We start from the raw sequence: 19824 nt of genomic DNA, 5'->3' as shown, positions 1-19824 counted from the left end.
TTTCTGTTTGTTAGTTTTCCTTCTAACAGTCAGGTCCCTCAGCTGCAGGTCTATTGGAGTTTGCTGGAGGTCCACTCCAGACCCTGTTTGCCTGGGTATCACCAGCAGAGGCTGCAGAACAGCAAATATTGCTGCCTAATCCTTCTTCTGGAAGCTTCGTCTCAGAGGGGCACCCAGCTGTATGAGGTGTCAGTTGGCCCCTACTGGGAGGTGTCTCCCAGTTAGGCTACACGGGGGTCAGGGACCACTTGAGGAGGCAGTCTGCCCATCCTCAGAGCTCAAACACCACGCTGGGAGAATCACTGCTTTCTTCAGAGCTGTCAGACAGAGATGTTTAAGTCTGCAGAAGTTTCTGCTGCCTTTTGTTCACCTATGCCCTACCCCTAGAAGTGAAGTCAGGCAGGCCTCCTTGAGCTATGGTGGGCTCCGCCCAGTTCGAGCTTCCTGGCTGCTTTGTTTACCAACTCTAGCCTCAGCAATGGCGGACACCCCTCCCCTAGCCAGGCTGCTGCCTCATAGTTCAGTCTTGTACTGCTGCGCTAGCAGTGAGTGAGGCTCTGTGGGCATGGGACCTGCTGAGCCAGGCCCGGGATAGAATCTGGTGTGCTGTTTGCTAAGACCATTGGAAAAGCACAGTATTCAGGTGCCAGTGTCCTGCTTTTCCTGGTACAGTCTGTCATGGCTTCCCTTGGCTAGGAAAGGGAACCCTTTAAACTTCCCTGGTGAGGCAATGCCCCGCCCTGCTTTGGCTCACCCTCGGTGGGCGGCACCCACTGTCCAAACAGTCCCAGTGAGATGAACCAGGTACCTCAGTTGGAAATGCAGAAATCACCCATCTTCTGCATCAGTCACTCTGGGAGCTACAGACCAGAGCTGTTCCTATTTAGCCATCTTGGAACAGACCCTCCCATTCATCAGTTGATGGATATTTCAGTTCTTTCCACTTGTTGGTTATTATGAATAATGCTGCTGATAAATATTCATGTACAAGATTTTGTATGGACAAATGTTTTCATTTCTCTTCAGTATAGGAGAAGGAGAATTGCTGGGTCATATAATAACTCTATGTTTAATCTTTTGATAAATGACCAGACTTTTCCTCAGCAGCTGCATCCTTTTACATTCCCAGCAGCAGTGTATAAAGTTTCCAATTTCTCCACATCCTTGCTAACATTTGGAATTGTCCAAGTTTTTTTTTATTATAGCTATTCTAGTGTGTATCTGGTTGTGGTATCTGGTTGTGGGTTTAGTTTGCATTTCCCTGATGGCTAATGGATGCCAAGCATCTTTTCATGTGCTTTTTGGCCATTTGTACATATTCTTCAGAGAAATATCTATTCAAAACTTTTGTTCGTTTTTAGTTGTTATTTCTCATTTTATCATTGAGTTATAAGAGTTATTTATATATTCTAGACACAAGTCCCTTATCCAGATATATGATTTGCAAATATCTTCTGCCATTTTGTAGTGAGACTTTTCACTTTCTTGGTGGTATCCTTTGAAGTACAAGAGTTTTTCATTCTGATGAAGTCTAATTATCTAATTTTTTCTTTTGTTGCTGGTGCTTTTGGTGTCATATCTAAGAAAGCATTGACCACTTCAAGGTCATGAAAATTTTATGCTTCTTCTAAGAGTTTTATTGCTGTAGCTTACATTTAGGTCTTTGATCAATTTTTAGTTAATTTTTTTAAGATTGTAGGTTTTGAGGTCAAATAGTGTGATAGTCTTGGTCTTCTGAGAAGCAGACACCAAGGTAGAAATTAGGCTAGGCATGGTGGCTTATGCCTGTAATCCCAACACTTTGGGAGGCTGAGGCAGGAGAATAATTTGAGACCAAGAGTTTGAGACTAGCCTGAGCAACATAGGGAGAGCCCCCACATCTCTACAAAAACAAATAAATAAATAAATTAGCAGCATGTGCCTGGTGTGTGCCTGTAGTCCTAGCTACTTAGGAGGCTGAAGTGGGAGGATCGCTTGAACACAGGAGTTCCAGGCTGCAGTGAACTGTGACTGTACCACTGCACTTCAGGCTAGGTGACAGAGTGAGACCTCATATCCAAAAAAAAAAAAAAAAAGAATTAGGTGGGGCATGGTGGCTCATGCCTGTAATCCCAGCATTTTGGGAGGCTGAGATGGGTGGATCACCTGAGGTCAGGAGTTCGAGACCTGCCTGGTCAACATGGTGAAACCCCATCTCTACTAAATAAAAACTAGCCAGGCATGGTGGCACACGCCTGTAATCCCAGTTAGTCAGGAGGCTGAGACAGGAGAATCACTGGAACCTGGGAAGGGGAAGTTGCAGTGAGCTGAGATCGTGCCACTGCACTCCAGCCTAGGTGACGGAGCAAGACTCCATCTCAAAAAAAAAAAAAAGAAGAAGAAGAAGAAGAGACAGAACTAAACATGCAAGGATTTTATTAAATGAGAGAAAACACAGAGGGAACTGGAAAAATGCTGAGGAAGCAGTCAGAGCGCAATGCAAGTCTGCTTCTGACCCTGAGTGAAGAAGAGAGGGAAGGAAGGTTGTTGGGTAGAAGCAACTTCAGGCTGCCTGCCATTCAGTTCAAAGCTCAGCAAGGCCATCAGAAGGTCCTTGAGCCAAAGTCAGCCTCAGAGGAGTCCTGGGTCTCCCAGGAACAGGCCCGCCTTAGTGTCCCTGCCCTTTCAGTAACTGACTGGGAAAAGTCCAGTGGGAAGTGTGGCCTCAGTACAAACAAGACAATGGATTTCAGAGCACAACAGCTGGGGCCCTCGGTCAGTTCAGCTCCCAGAGGGGCACAATTCATGACTGCCACACTTCATTTTGATTCCCACCCTGTCACTCATTTCGTTACATGAACGAAAACATTATTGAATCTCTCTGAGTCTCAGTTTTATTTATAATGCACCTATTTTCTTGCCTGGAACTTAGAAATCATGGCTAGTAATAACTTTGGTGGCATTATATATTAAGCATGCATATTTATTAATATATAAAGTGATTACTTCTTATTAATATGTTAGCATATAAAATAAGATAAACCCATTGGACAAAGAAAAACTCCAAATGTCATCATGTATTATACTTTGCAGACTTATGGCTGGATGTTAATAAGTGTTTAATAAATTTCTCATCTTCAAAGTTCTGGCTTAAATGTCACCTTTTTGGTGAAGACTTCCTTAGCCACCAAGTCAATATTAGTCACTTTTTCTGTGCTCCCATAACATAGTGACTCTCAACATGAAAAAGTAGGTATGGAAATCTTAGGGAAGTCTTAAAAACTACTCTGAATTCAGCATTGCTTTAAGTTTTTAAGCCATTCAAAAATAATGTGAATAACAATTCTAATTCCTAGACTATGACATACTGAATCATTTTCCTACTATAAAACTCTATAAATGCCACGAAAACTATAAATTATATTCTTTGCATGCATAGCTGAGCTGAAAAGAAATGAACAGAAATCCCCAGGAGGCAAACTGGAGAGGAAACATAAAGCCAGGGCAGTAAGCCTATAAATTGACCTTTGACTCCTTTCTGGAGAAACAGAGTGAAAGGTGGCTCAGAAGCCAAGGGCCAGGGCTTACCTGCTAGGAGTCCAGGCCCTGGGGCTGTGCTATGTGGAGAATTGGAACTGAGCAGCAACACACACACACACACACACACATTCACATGCACACACACACACACATACGCACAGACATACACCAACACACACACTCTCACACAGGCAGACATTCACACACACACATACACTCACACATATTCACACACACATGCAGAGACATACACACACACATTCACACACACATACATGCTCAGGCATACACAAAGAGACACACACAGACCTACACATTCACACACACTATCACATACATGCACATATACAAACGTATGCTTTCACAGACACACACACACTTTCACACGTAGACACACACATTCTCACACACACAGACACACACATACACACAGACACATTCACACACCTTGTCTCTGTCTCACACACACACACAGAGGCTATTCCCACAGAGAAACGATGGACCAGAAGATATTCCACTGTCACCACAGAGGGAAACAAAAGGAGGCTTCCTTCTTTTTATTTTTTTGGGGGGGATGGGTTCTCACTTTGTCACCCAGTCTGAAGGGCAGTGACACAATCTCAGCTCACTGTAACCTCCACCTTTTGGGATCAAGTGATCTGCCTGCCTCAGCCTCCAAAGTAGCTGGGACTACAGATGTGTGCCACCCGCTCGGCTAATTTTTTGTGTTTTTTGTAGTCGGGGTTTTGCCATGTTGGCCACACTGGTTTGAACTCCTGGGCTCAAGCAATCCACCTGCCTCGACCTCCCAAATAAAGCTTCTTTGTCTTGACCTCAGGTCCAGGTGTGTGGGGGGAAGGGCAGGGGACTACAGATAAACCTCCCTTGAGAATGTATAAATATAAGCCTAATTCTTTTTATGAACAAAGTGCACGTGATCCAGGAACCTCCCTCCTCCCCCAACACCACCACCACAAGCTAATAAATTAACTTAGAATTTGGTCTAGGACCTGTAAGTCACCTGGAAGAAGCAAATGTAAATTTGGAAGACATGCCTTCAATCCAAACCTCATGAGATTCCTACAGACAAACCCTGCTGAAGATGAGTTTATAATCCAAAAGTTCAAAATGCAAGAACAATGCAACCTAAACAAATTGAAGAGACACAACAAAGAATCAAATTAACAGCCTGGGTTGGGCACAGTGGCTCACACCTATAATCCCAGCACTTTGGGAGGCCGAGGCAGGAGGATCACTTGAGGTCCAGAGTTTGAGACCAGCCTGGCGAACGTGGTAAAACACCATCTCTACTAAAAATACAAAAATTAGTCAGGCCTGGTCGTGTGCACCTGTAATCCCAGCTACTCAGGAGGCTGAGGCAGGAGAATTGCTTGAACCCGGGAGGCAGAGGTTACAGTGAGCTGAGATGGCACCACTGTACTCCAGCCTGGGCAACAGAGTGAGACAGGCAATAATAATAATAATAGTAACAGCTTGGGCAGCATAGCGAGACCCCATCTCTACAAAAAATAAAATAAAATTAGCTGGGCATGTAGTCCCAGCTACTCTCAGGGGGCTGATGCAGGAGGATTGCTTGAGCCTGGGAGGTCGAGGCTGCAGTGAGCCATGATCACGCCACTGCACTCCAGCCTGGGTGACAGAGTGAGACAGAGCGAGTACTCTGGAGTTGTTCCTCTTGGTTCCCCTCTGTCTCATCTTTTCCCTCTTTTAGTTTCTGCTTAATGTTCTGGGTGGCTTCTGTAACCTTATTTTCTAGTCTTTCTACTGAATTTTTATTTGTGGTATCTATAACTTTATCTCTAAGAGTTCACCATGTTCCTTAAGTATTGCTTATTCTTAGCAAGATATTCTTGTTTTGTGGATGTGTTTGCCTCTTCAGGCTAAGTGTATTTAGAGGTTTTACATCTGTTTCTTCTTTGGTGATGGAAATAATTTACATCTTCATGGGTGGTGGTTACATGGTTATATAAAAATTCAGTGAGCTGTATTCAATACCTGTCCATTTTACTCTAATTCTACCTTTACAAAACTGGCTTTGCTTTTATAGGAGGAATGAGAGGAAGGGTAGATCTAAGTTGTACTGAACCTGAAGCTCTTACAAATTACAAATGTAAAATTAGGTTTGAAAGTGAGTATTTATTCAGGAATACAAAAGAAATCAAACAGATTACAAGTTTTTTTTTTTTTTTTTTTTTTTTTGAGACGGAGTCTCGCTCTGCCGCCCAGGCTGGAGTGCAGTGGCCGGGTCTCAGCTCACTGCAAGCTCCGCCTCCTGGGTTTACGCCATTCTCCTGCCTCAGCCTCCCAAGCAGCTGGGACTACAGGCGCCCGCCATGTCGCCCGGCTAGTTTTTTGTATTTTTTAGTAGAGACGGGGTTTCACCATGTTAGCCAGGATGGTCTCGATCTCCTGACCTCGTGATCCGCCCGTCTCGGCCTCCCAAAGTGCTGGGATTACAGGCTTGAGCCACCGCGCCCGGCCCAGATTACAAGTTTTAAGAGACTGTCATACACCACAGTTATTATAAAATCCGGAAGAATCACATAATTGTTTTCGTTATCTAGCTGCCTAATACATCTCTATAATTTTTTTTTTCTATCTTTTTTGGGCTGCATCCTCTTTGATTACCTCTTTGTATAACTATATTTTGGATAATCATGTTCTTTTTCTTTTCTTTTTTTTTTTTTTGAGATGGAGTCTCACTCTGTGGCCCAGGCTGGAATGCAGTGGTGTGATCTTGGCTCACTACAGCCTCTGCCTCCCGGGTTCAAGCAATTCTCCTGCCTCAGCCTCCAAGTAGCTAGGACTACAGGTGTGCGCCACCATGCCCGGCTAATTTTTGTATTTTTAGTAGAGATGGGGTTTCACCATGTTGGCCAGGATGGTCTTGATCTCCTGACCTCATGATCTGCCCGCCTTAGCCTCCCAAAGTGCTCATTACAGGCATGAGCCACTGTGCCCGGCCTGGATAATCATTTTCTATAGAGTGAAGAGAGAGAGATTATTCACTCGTCTCTACCACGTAAATTGACATTTGGGGCTTTTTCACTGAAAGTGTTTTTTATTATACTTCATTTGCATACTCATGCCAGGAAAATTTTTAACTAAAATAAAATAATAAAAACTATAATATACATTATAGTAGAAAAAGGAAAAATAATGGATTGATTTTTTCTTTTCTTTTTTTTTATATCTACAATACATTTTTTTTAAAGGGGAGAAAGCTTATGAAAAATTGCTTCTAAAAAGTAAACTCTCCAAAGTTCAGGGTTGATTTGCATTGAGAATAACACATTGAAGTAATTTAAGTTCTGTTTTTTCATTTTTACAATCACTGTGCTATCATTGTTTGTTTAGAAACTATTGTTTAAGACTAGGCACAATGGCTCTTCCCTGTAATCCAGCACTTTGGGAGGTGAAGGCAGGAGAATCACTTGACGCTAGGAGTTCAAGATAAACCTGAGCAACATAGCAAGACCCCGTCTCTACCAAGAAATTTAAAAATTAAAAATAGACAGGCAAGGCCGAGACGGGCGGATCACGAGGTCAGGAGCTCGAGACCATCCTGGCTAACATGGTGAAACCCCATCTCTACTAAAAAATACAAAAAACTAGCTGGGCGCAGTGGCAGGCGCCTGTAGTCCCAGCTACTCGGGAGGCTGAGGCAGGAGAATGGCGTAAACCCAGGAGGCGGAGCTTGCAGTGAGCTGAGATCCAGCCACTGCACTCCAGCCTGGGCGACAGAGTGAGACTCCGTCTCAAAAAAAAAGAAAAAAAAAAATAGACAGGCATGGTGGCATACACCTGTAGTCCTAGCTACTTGGGAGGCTGAGGTAGGAGAATCACTTGAGCCCAGGAGTTCAAGGCTATAGTGAGCTGTGATTGCACCACTGCACTCCAGCCTGGGTGACAGAGACACTGTCTAAAAAATAATAAATAAATAAATAAAAGCTTAAAGCGGCTGCTGTTTAAATCCAGGGTTATGTATTATCACCAGAATTAGAGACACAATCTGTGTTTGAAGTAAACTGGAATGATTCTGAACCATCATGAACCTACTCTCAAAATAATATATATGTAACTGAGTCAGTGTATACCTGGAGTTGATCATATAACTGGGAGTTTATCAAACATAACTGTGGAATGCAATGCTTATAAAGGATAAATCATTTTTGAACTGGCCAATTTAAACCTTATATATATATTGTGTTATAAAAACTCAACAATAACAGTAGTAATTGTTTTAAACTTGAACCAACAAGATTTTGTAGAAGAATATTCCATCACTAACAATATTAAGAATTGCTGGCCCATGGCATATGAAAATCTTGATTTTTGTTACTGATGGTTCAGAAAATTTCTTTTGGCTTCACAGTTCATTTTTGTCTTAGTCCATTCAGGCTGCTATAACAAAATACCATAGACTAGGTAATATGGACAACAGAAATTTACTGCACACAGTTCTGGAGGCTGGGAAGTCCAAGATCAAGGCCAGCAGATTCAGTGTCTAGTGAGGACTTGTTCATCAAAGATGGCACCTTCTACCTAAGGACACAGTGGAAGGGACCAACAAGCTCCCTCAGGCCTCTTTTATAAGGGAACTAATTCCATTCATAAGGGCACCACCTTCATGACCTAATCACATCCCAAAGGCCTCACCTCCTCATGCCACTCCATTGGGGATTAAGTTTCAATGTATGAATTTTGAAGGGACATAAGCATTCAGACCATGGCAGTTGTTGATAATGTGATGTAATTTTTAAGATTGCTGACAAATTGGGGAAACCTCTTTCAGGTTTTTTTATATGAGATACAATATTTCAGGCCTTTCAATTTTCCTATAGTTCAGTCCTTTAGTAGTGACCAATCTTAAATGTTCTTTGAAGCAGCAGTCCTTAACTGGTTTGTCATCAATGTTCTGGTAGTAGTTGTATATTGAGCTTTATGTTACATTTTTCATTGTCAGTACCTCATGTTAGTTCAACTAGAAATTTAATCATAGAAATTCTGATAAATTATCTATCACAAAATGTTCATAAAACTGTGCAGTGTGTTTATATATGCTCCATTATCAAGTCTATTCTTGATAGACAAGATGTGTTAGTCTGCTCTCACAATGCTGTAAAGAAATACCTGAGACTGGGTAATTTACAAAGAAAAAGGTTTTAATTGGCTCACAGTTCTGCAGGCTGTACCGGAAGCATGATGCTAGCATCTGCTCAGCTTCTGGGAGAACCTCAGGAAACTGACAATCATGGTGGAAGGCAAAAGGGAAGCAGGCACATTACATGGCCAAAGCAGGAGCAAGCAAGAAAGGGGAAGTGCCACACACTTTTAAATAACCAGATCTCACGAGAATCACCCACAGCACCAAGGGAGATAAGGCTAAACCATTCATGAGAAATCGACCCCATGATCCAATCACCTCGCACCAGGCCCCTCCTCCAACACTGAGGATTACATTTCAACATGAGATTTGGGTAGGGACACAGATCCAAACTATATCACAAGAACTTCCATTTTGACCAGGACTCATTGAAAACCAAATTCTCCATTGATGATTTTACGTATCTGAGGATGGGAAGAGTTTTCTACAGCTTAACTCTGAGCTCCATTTCAACCTTGTTTCTCCTCTTTGTCCATACCCCATGGTGCCAGCCACCCTAGGACACAGGCATCAGGTGTCTAGTGCAGGATTTCTGTGTCACAGTGCTGAGTGACAGGCATAGCAGGCAATAGAAGTATTTCTACAAGATATTCCTGTACCAGGACAGCTGGCAATGGCCTACCCATACACAAAACCATGAACCACATAAATAAATCCCACTAAATCCATGCTTAATATCTTGCCAACTCAACATACATTTACCCAGAACACAAAAATACCTGCCACCATTTCATCACCCCAACACTAGGGGAATTGTGCTGGAGAGGAAGTCCAAGTGGAAAGAGACAGCAGTCTTAACCAATTGCAGTTAAAATATATTTTACATATTTTACAAAATTTTTCAAATATATATGGCCATGTGAACATTCCAAAGGGTCTCCCCAGGGCCTTGGAAGAGGACAAAAGGGATGGGACATGAAGCTCAGGCTTCCTTAGCTTCCTCTTTAATTCTCTTCTGGATGAGAGACAGGCACAAATGAGACCAACTCTCTTCAACCATTAATTCAGAAGAGCAGAGTGCTTTCCAGGGAGTCTTATTTCTCACATGTCCATTGGGTGCCTGGAAGTTCAGACAAACTTATTAATGATATATTTTGTTCCTAAAAGAAAACCACATTGACAGAAAAATCAAATTTCTTTGAATGTCTATTCTTTATACAAAATGTATTAAAAATTATAAAAATTATAAAAATTAATAAAAAATTTATTTTAAAATGTTACTAAAAATTTATAAAAATTAAAACAATGACTTTCTGCATTTCATGGCTTACTTAGTAAACGATATAGCTTACCTGAGGGAGACCTTACAGCTTACTAACAATTTTCAGATTTCAGCAATTAGAAATGCTTAAACTTATCTGATACAGATATCTTAACCTAACTCACAGACACCTGAAGCATTAACTAAATGTCATTTATTATCCTATTATAAACTAAAGTTAAAGCACTTTAGGAGGGAAAAACTAAATATATGGAGAGAGAGTAGAATAATGCAGCCATTTTTCTAAGACTGTGTGGCTGGGGAGCCTGTTTCCTATTCTGTTCAAATGCCAGGCAGTATGGCTGCTTCCTCTGTTCCCATGGAAACCCCAGCCTTGCTGAAATTCAAGTTAATTTCTTACTGCCATCTGCCTGTTGAGCTACAGGGCTTTCTCCAGCAAATACCAAGCAGAGGCCTGTAAGGAGAATGGAGTTTACTTAGAACTCCCTGGGCTGTTTCCTCGGGAGGTCAAGATTGAAAACAGATTCAGCCGAACCTTAATACTGAATTAGTCGAAGGATGAAAGGAATTACAATATACTGTGAGCTCTTTTAAAAAATTAGCTGATGTTTAATGCAAATTGACTGCATGGGATATTACAAACAGTTCATATTACATTGGACAAAGTTTGTGTAATGTTTTATCATCCCTTTAAACTCTAAAATTGGCCAAATTTCTAGTGCTTCTTGAAAATGTTAATAATATCATTAATCAAAGGTCACGAGCTGGTGACCCGTGATTCAGCTCTAGCCTGCAAACATGGGTTTTGGTCTGCACAGTGTTTTAAAATAGTGCTTGAATTAATTGCCAATGTCTAGAAATTAGGAAACTTTATGGGGAAAAAAAAAAAAAAAAACCACAACCCTAGAATTCCATCGCTTGTCTTGAAAACTTGGAAGATGTGGTTGGTTCTGCATTCCTGCATTGTCAAAGCCAGAGCTCAGTAGCAGCTGCCCCCTTCTCCCCCTGGAAGGGGTGGGGCTGTCCCATTTGCCACAATCCCTGTCACTCTTGACTCATGAAGTAGTCATACTTCATTTGTTGGTGGTAGCTGCTTGGATCATTCACATTCACAATTTCTGCCTTAAATTCATGGAATGCCCACTTCCAAAAAAGTAATACAGAAACTCTAAAACTCAAACACATGCTAGCTCCTAGAATACAGTGTTTTTACCTGCCTAAAACTTAGACTAGCAAAATAAATGTTAATCACTATTGTTTGCATCTCTAGCATCAATTCTCTAGCATAAATTGCTTGATTTAAGTAATTTGCAGTGCTTCCCATTAAGGATCAGTAAAGTAGAAAGCTGTAAGCATGTTGGCCTTTCCATTCTCCATCTAGTATTAATAATGATCACTTGGACTTGTTTGCTTCCTGATATGGTTTGGCTGTGTCCCCACTCAAATCTCATCTTGAATTATAGCTCCCATAGTTCCAACATGTTGTAGGAGAGACCCAGTGGGAGATAGTTGAATCATGGGGGTGGTTACCCCCATGCTGTTCTCATGGTAGTGAATAAGACTCAAGAGATCTGATGGTTTGATAAGGGGTTTCTCTTTTGCTTGGCTCTCATTCTCTCTTGCCTGCCACCATGTAAGATGTGCCTTTTGCTTTCCACCATGATTGTGATGCCTCCCAGCCATGTAGAATTATGAGCCCATTAAACCTCTTTTTCTTTATAAATTACCCAATCTCAGATATGTCTTTATCAGCAGCATGAAAATAAACTATTACACTTCCTACATGGCAGGCAATAGGCTTTACAGCAACTATCTATCAAGTCATTATAAGGCTTTTCATCTTATAGTTGAGAAAACTGAAGCTTAGGAGGATCAACAAATTATGCAAAGCTGAATAGCTAGTAAATAACAATCTCCAGCTTACTCAGTTTTGTCCGATGGAGTATTCTACAGCCTGTGCATTAAACCACACTGCTTATTCATCCTTATTTTTATTTAAGTGTATTTACCAAGAGTGTAAACTATTTCTATTCTAAATCTGTTTTAGAATATATTCAGAATGAAGAAAAAAAGGTCTACAACATAGTCCTTAACCTCAAGGAGTATAGAATTTCAAAGAGAAGGACAATTGTTTTAACAGGTTTTATTGCCTACACTGCCACAAACAAATAAATATGCAATTACAATATAGCGTGATACATGTTATTATGGAGGGAAACAGAAATACGATAATATAGAGAGTTAAAGCAGGAGTTAATCAGGAGAAAAAAATGTTAAAAGACATTTGGAAGTACAAGAGAATATGATGCTTTGGGAAAATTGAAAGTAGTTGGCAATCCCAGCACTTTGGGAGGCCAAGGCGGGCGGATCACGAGGTCAGGAGATCGAGACCATCTTGGCTAACACGGTGAAACCCTGTCTCTACTAAAAAAAAAAAAAAAAAGAAAGTAGTTGGCATAAACCAAAAACAAGAATGAGCATTTCACAAAAGAATTCGTACAACTGGCCAATAATGTGGTAGGATATATACTTTGAAATATTAGCAAATGTTTTATTTTATTTTATTTTATTTATTTATTTAGCAAATGTTTTAAACAGGTATTTTCTTTCTCCCTTTGCCCTTCCTGCATTTGAATAGCTCAGTGCTACATACTGACTGCCTTAGGCAAGTGGTGGTGTGTCTAGGCTGATGGAATATCTCACAGCCTCATAATTTCTCCCATTGGGTGCCAACCTGTCACAGGGCAGCAGAATGATGTATGTGCCCCAAAGGGGGCCTCCGAAATGGTGAAGTGAGCTGTCAGAACTGAAAGATCTGGCCGGGCGTGGTAGCTCATGCCTATAATCCCAGCACTTTGGGAGGCCAAGGCAAGTGGATCACTTGAGGCTAGGAGTTCCAGACCAGCCTGGCCAACATGGTGAAACCCCATCTCTACTAAAAATACAAAAATTAGCTGGGCATAGTGGTGCATGCCTGTGGTCCCAGCTACTCAGGAGACTGAAGTGGGAGAATCTCTTGAACCCAGGAGGTGGAGGTTGCAGTGACCCCAGAGAGCACCACTGCACTCCAGTTTCATGGCAGAGTGAGTACCTGTCTCCAGAAAAAAAGGTCCTCATTGGCAGGAATAAGGAACATCTTGTTGTCACTTATCATGAAGGGACGGATGACCAAGGACCAATGGGTAAATAGTCACCTCACTTTAGTAGATTCTTATGGGGGAAGGGGTGACAGAGCCAGTCAGGTGGATACTCCCCGACCCTGACAGCAATACTCATACCTAATATCTTAATGCTTAGTCCCTTGGAATTTGGCTGTGATCCAGGGAAAAGTGTATGGCACTGGAGATTGCTTCTGTCTCCCAGTGGAGTAAGGACTCACAAGCTGAGAAAATAGGTTGAGTACAGAAAAATAAAGAGTGCCTTTTGCACACCTAAATTACGGAACAAGCATCATATCGTCTTTTAGAAATTACCAATAATTGCCAGGCTTGGTGACTCACGCCTGTAGTCCCAGCGCTTTGGGAGGACAGCTTGAGCCTGGGAGTTTGAGACCAGCCTAAGCAACGAAGTAAGGCCCCGTCTCTACAAAAAGCCAAAAATTAGCTGGGTGCGGTGTCACATGCCTATGATCCCAGCTACATAGGAGGCTGAGGTGGGAGGATCACTTGGGCCCAGAAGGTCGAGGCTGCAAGTGAGCCAAGATTGCATCACTGCACTCTGGCCTGGATGACAGAGTGAGACCCTGTGTCAAAAAAAAAAAAAAAAAAGGAAAGAAATGACCAACAATCATAGAAATACAAATGACAACAAAATTCCATTTATTTTATGTAGCAGATTGACAAACATTAAATAGATTGATAATTACCAGTCTGAAATTGCAGGGGAATGGGCATTCAAAAATGCTGTTGGTGGGAGAGTACACCAATATAAATGCTTCTGAGACTAGTTTGGCATCAACTCTAAAGAAATCAATAGACACTCAAGATTAATATGTAAAGATTGCTCATTTCAGTGTTGCTTACAATGGTGAATAATTACAGTAATGTACATGTCTAACAATAAGGGATATATTAAGTTACAATAAATTATTAAAACAGAACAATATATAGCCATTAAAAGAACTGAGGTAATTCTATACTTAGTAATATATCCAATGCTTATAATACACAGTTAAAGGGGAGAAAAGCAACTTTTCAAAAGGTGTGTATAGTGTGATCAAATTCTTGTAACTACATGCTTATACTTGCATAGAAAAATTCTGTGAGGATTTTCACCAGCGTGTTTACAGTGACAATCTTTGGTTCACATGATTATGAGTAATTTAAGTTCCAAGTCCATTTGACTGCTTTATATTTTCTTATCCTTTTTTTTTTTTTTTTAAGACAGTTTCTTGCTCTGTTGCTCAGGCTATAGTGGATGCAATCATGGCTCACTGTAGCCTCAACTCCTGGGCTCAAGTGGGAGCCCAGCTAATTCTTTAAAAATTTTTGTAAAGACGAGGTCTCACATTGCCCAGGCTGGTCTCTAATTGCTGGCCTCAAGCAATCCTCCCTCCCACCTTAGCCTCACAAAGCACTGGGATTCCAGGCATGAGCTACCACACCTGGCTGCTTTGCATTTTCTAATTATCTTACAATGGACAGGAATTGTTTGTGTTACTGTTTTCTTTTATTTAAAAAATAAAATAGTTGAGGATGACTGAGCGGTACCATGACCATGGATGAATGATGAGGGTGGGAAACAGAGAGACACCTCAGACTCAGATCCTAAGCTCCAAGACTGACATTTGTCCTGCCTATATCACATAGGCATTTTACCCAACATTCCAGGAAATAACATAACTATAAAAATGACTGACTAGGCATGATGGCTTGCACCTGTAATCCCAGCACTCTGGGAGGCGGAGGCGGAAGAATCACCTGAGGTCAGGAGTTTGAGATCAGCCTGGCCAACATGGTGAAACCCCATTTCTTTTTTCTTTTTCTTTTCTTTTTTTTTTTTTTTTTTTTTTTTTCAGGTGGAGTCCTGCTCTGTTGTCAGGCTGTAGTGCAGTGGCGCGATCTTGGCTTACTGCAACTTCCACCTCCTGGGTTCACGCCATTCTCCTACCTCAGCCTCCCGAGTAGCTGGGATTACAGGTGTGCACCACCACACCCAGCTAATATTTGTATTTTTTTTTTTTAGTAGAGACAGGGTTTCGCCATAGTGGCCAGGATCCGCCCACCTCGGCCTCGCAAAGTGTTGGGATTACAGCCATGAGCCACTGCACCCAGCCAGTGAAACCCCATTTCTACTAAAAAAAAAAAAAAAAAAAAAAAACTTACCTGGGTGGGGTGGCAGGCACATGTGATCCCAGCTACTCGGGAGGCTGAGGCAGGAGAATCACTTGAACTGGGGAGGCGGAGGTTACAGTGAACTGAGATTGTGCCACTGCACTCCAGCCCAGGCAACAGAGTGAGACTCTGTTTCAAAAAAAAAAGACTCAGCCATTTCTCTCAGAAGGTATCAGGAGACCTTGAGAATTAATACTTGAGCCAATATCTTAACATTTTTATTTCCATGCAAATGGCTCAAATACAGATAATGTATTTTCCTTTGCCTATGTTGCCTAGGAAACAAAAGCAGAGTGGCATTTCTTTAGGTGATTATTATCTGATCTCCGTCCAATATACTACAGCTATTCTCTATGCCATTGGTTCTCCTACTTTCATTCAGAGCCAGCCCAGTTGGGGACTCCATGTGGTAGAGATTTTCAGAGCAGAGCTTGCTCCACTTCTAGTACCCCCACTCCCCACCCCCGGAAAGGAGGGATGGAGCCTTGAATCCTCCTCCAAGTGATTCTAATATGTCCCTACTAGACACACCCAATCTGATCCATACTATTCCATTATTTAAAAAAAAAAAAAAAAAAAAAAACACATATTCCCTTTAAACATCCTTTTTCTTGGTTTGACATTTGTATGTTTCCTTGGGCTGCTATAACAAATTACCACAAACTTGGGGGCTTAAAACAAGACTTATTCTCTCATAGTTCCAAGACCAGAAGTTCAAAATCAAGGTGTCAGGAGGATCAAACTCCTCTGACAGTCTAGGGGAGAGCCCTAACCTCTTTCAGCCTCTAGCAGTTCCCAGCTTTCCTCTTATGACAGCATCACTCCAACTTGTGCCTCCGTCTTCATGCTGTGGCCACCAACCCTGTGTGTCTCTCTCTCTTTCTCTTATAAGGACACCAACCAGTCATTGGATTTAGGGCCCATCCAACATTCAAGATACTCTTATATTGAGATCTTTAACTCACATCTGCAAAGAACTGGTCTAAATAGGGTCACATTCACAGGTACTAGGGTTAGGACTTGAACATATCTTTTTGGGGGATATAATTCAAGCTACTACAATATTACACCCATATGTGATTTACCTTTTAGGTAAGAAGCCAATTATAATCATAGCTACCATTTATTGAAAACTTAGCCAACATGCTAAGCATTTTATAAGCATTTTTTCAATTAAGTTACAACATGTTTTTCCCCACCCCACCCACCTCCATATCCCCTCAAACACCCAAATATCCAGTTTCCATTACTTTGCCTTCTGGTAAACAGAATAACATTTCAAAATTCCTGCCAGTGAATAAAGCAACAGATTTCACAAGTGAAGAAGAATTGCTGCTCCGAGACAATCACTGGTTTGACCTGTTTGGTCACTTTTTGAGACTGTACGGCTAGACTTACCCAATTGGATGTAATACCAATAAGATCTGCAAAACTCAATACCTGATGCCAGGCTCTTTTTAAGGAATACAATCTCTGCCAGCTTCCAAGCTTATATCAAATGCCTGTGTCAAGCTAGACCGTCATAAAGCATTCTGCTTCTTTCCACCTTTCTAGCATAAAATTTTTCAAACATAAAGTGAATTTTTAAAATTCTACAATTAATACCCATTTTCCCACTACCTAAATTCTACATTACCATTCTGTTATTCTTGCTTTATTCTATAATTATGTGTGCATCTATCCATGAATCCATCTTATTTTTTTCCCCCTCTAAGTACTTCAGCATGCATATCATTAAACCAGACCAGAACACAGGCTCTTTGGAGGCAGGCAGATCCCCAAGGAGAGGAAAGAGGGAGGAGGTCAGCTGAGGACGCACTCTTCCTTCTTCCACACTTAATCGATTAACCCAGGAACTCCTTTTGCCATGGGAGAAGTAAGAAGTAGCAACAGAAGCCAGGAGTGGGACAGTGGGGATCTCTCTCCACAAGGAAACAGGAAGAAGGGGGGAATGTATTCCCTTAAAAGGATACACTGAATAATGTAATCGATAAACATTTTCAATGACCACTACAACAAATTCTTGGGGGCCGGGCGCGGTGGCTCACACCTGTAATCCCAGCACTTTGGGAAGCCAAGGCGGGCAGATCACGAGATCAGGAGATCGAGACCATCCTGGCTAACACAGTGAAACCCCATCTCTACTAAAAATACAAAAAATCAGCCAGGCGTGGTGGTGGGAGCCTGTAGCCCCAGCTACTCGGGAGGCTGAGGCAGGAGAATGGTGTGAACCCGGGAGGCGGAGCTTGCAGTGAGCCAAGATCGTGCCACAGAACTCCAGCCTAGGTGACAGAGCAAGACTCTATCTCAAAAAAAACAAAAACAAAAACAAAAAAAATTCTTGGCATACTCAACACTAACTGCCAAGCAATGACTTGGACCTCAGTAACTCTAGTATATTCCATTTTCCACAATTCTCCTATGACTGTAACCATCTCTGTTTCTCTTTCCTTTTATTTGCCTTTGCCCTCATTCTCTCATACTCCAAAAGGACATTCTTCATTAATTTAATAGTAGAGCCATATCACATTGAGAATTAATACTAGAGCCAATATCTTAACATTTTTAAACTCATGCAAATGGCTCAAATACAGATAATGTATTTTCTTTTGCCTATGTTGCCTAGGAAACAAAAATAGTGTGGCATTTCTTTAGGTGATTATTATCTGATCTCCATCCAATATACTGCAGCTATTCTCTATGCCACTGGCTCTCCTACTTTCGTTCAGAGCCAGCCCAGTTGGGGACTCCATGTGGTAGAGATTTTCAGAGCAGAGCATGAAAATCTTCATGTGATATCGTTTGAATTTGTGCCCCTGCCGAAATCTTATGTTGAATTGGAATCTCCAATGTTGGAGGAGGGGTTTGGTGGGAGGTGATTGGATCATGGGAGCAGACTTCTCCCTTGCAGTTCTTGTGATAGTGAGTGAGTTCTCACAAGATCTGGTTGTTTAAAAGTATGTAGCACCTCCCGCCTTCTCTCTCTTCCTCCTGCTCCAGCCATGTAAGACATGTCTGCTTCCCGTTTGCCTTGCCCCATGATTGTAAGTTTCCTGAGGCCTCCCCAGCCATGCTTCCTGTAGAGCCTGTGGAACCGTGAGCCAATTAAATGTCTTTTCTTTGTAAATTACTGAGTCTCAAGTATTTTATAGGAGTGCAAGAACAGACTAATACACCATGCAAAGAGGAATGTAGTGGCCTGTGGTGATTGACTCACATCCCAAATCACTCCTGGAGCCTTTGATCACTCCCTGGTTGAAGAAGAAAAAGAATTATTTATTTCTATCCCCTGTCTGCAAAATTCCATGAAAGTTCTAAAATTAGTCCAGCTTGAGTCACATGTCTATTCTGGACCAATCATTGAAGTTAAGAGGATAAGGAACAGTGATCAGCCCAACTTGGGTCATGAGTCAGCCCTGCAACCCCTGTGCAAAAAGGGATAAGGTCTATTATAGAAAGAAGTTAGGGGTGCTGCGCTTCACTAGGAACACAGAGGAAATCCAGTGTTCTCATTTATTCTATAACCCTTTTCTTCCAAGGCCCACCCCACTCATAAACTCTGTTAAAAGTTGAAACGTCTATTGGTATTTTCTTTTCTTTTCTTTTCTTTCTCTCTCTCTTTTTTTTTTTTTTTTTTTAGGTAGGGTCTTTCTTGTTCTATCACTCAGGCTGGGGTGCTGAAGTAGAGTGGAGCAATCATAACTCACTGCAACCTCAAGCTCCTAGACTCAGGCGATCCTGCCTCAACCTTCTGAGTAGCTGGGACTACAGGTGCATACCACAATGCCTGGCTAATTTCTTTTTAAATTTTTGTAGAGATGGGATTTCAAGATGTTGACCAGGCTGGTCTCAAATGCGTGGCTTCAAGCTGTCCTGCCTCAGCCTTCCAAAGTGTTGGGATTACAGGCATGAGCCACCATGACCAGCTATGGATGTTATATAGAGAGACAACCCTCTAGCAAACAGGGTTGTTTGCAACAGAGTCTCACTCTGTTGCCTGGGCTGGAGCCTAGTGGCATGATCGTAGCTCACTGTAACCTGGAACTCCTGGGCTCAAGTGATCCCCCTGCCTCAGCCTCCCAAGTAGTTAGGAATTCAGGCACAAGCCATGACACCCAGCTAAATTTTTTATTTTTTATAGAGACAGGGTCTTGCTATGTTGCCCAAAGTGGTCTGGAACTCCTGGTCTCAAGCGATCCTCCCACTCCCAAAGCACTGGGATTACAGGTGTGAGCCTATGCCCAGCCACAAATAGTTTTTATGACACTTTATGGGCAACATTTTTTTTTAGAAAAAACACTTTTTTCATATTGTGACACTTTAGAGGCAATGACCTGTTGAGATGATAAAAACTTTTAGTTCTTATATTATAACACTTAAGAGGCAATGACCTGTTTAGATTAAATGAGCAATTAACAAAAGATTAATATGCTTTTATAGCAAGTTCTATTAACAGTTTTTATTAAGAATGATCATAAAATTCTTTGTTCTTAAAATTTTTGCTGAGTAAAATAGAAAATTTTAAGGGTGAATCCAAATGCCTAAGGAACTTGGTATGAAGG

Source organism: Trachypithecus francoisi, unplaced genomic scaffold (genome assembly GCF_009764315.1).
Source record: "Trachypithecus francoisi isolate TF-2019V2 unplaced genomic scaffold, Tfra_2.0 Lachesis_group1, whole genome shotgun sequence".
In the NCBI taxonomy this organism is placed as follows: Eukaryota; Metazoa; Chordata; class Mammalia; order Primates; family Cercopithecidae; genus Trachypithecus; species Trachypithecus francoisi.
This window is presented reverse-complemented; position numbering follows the sequence as displayed.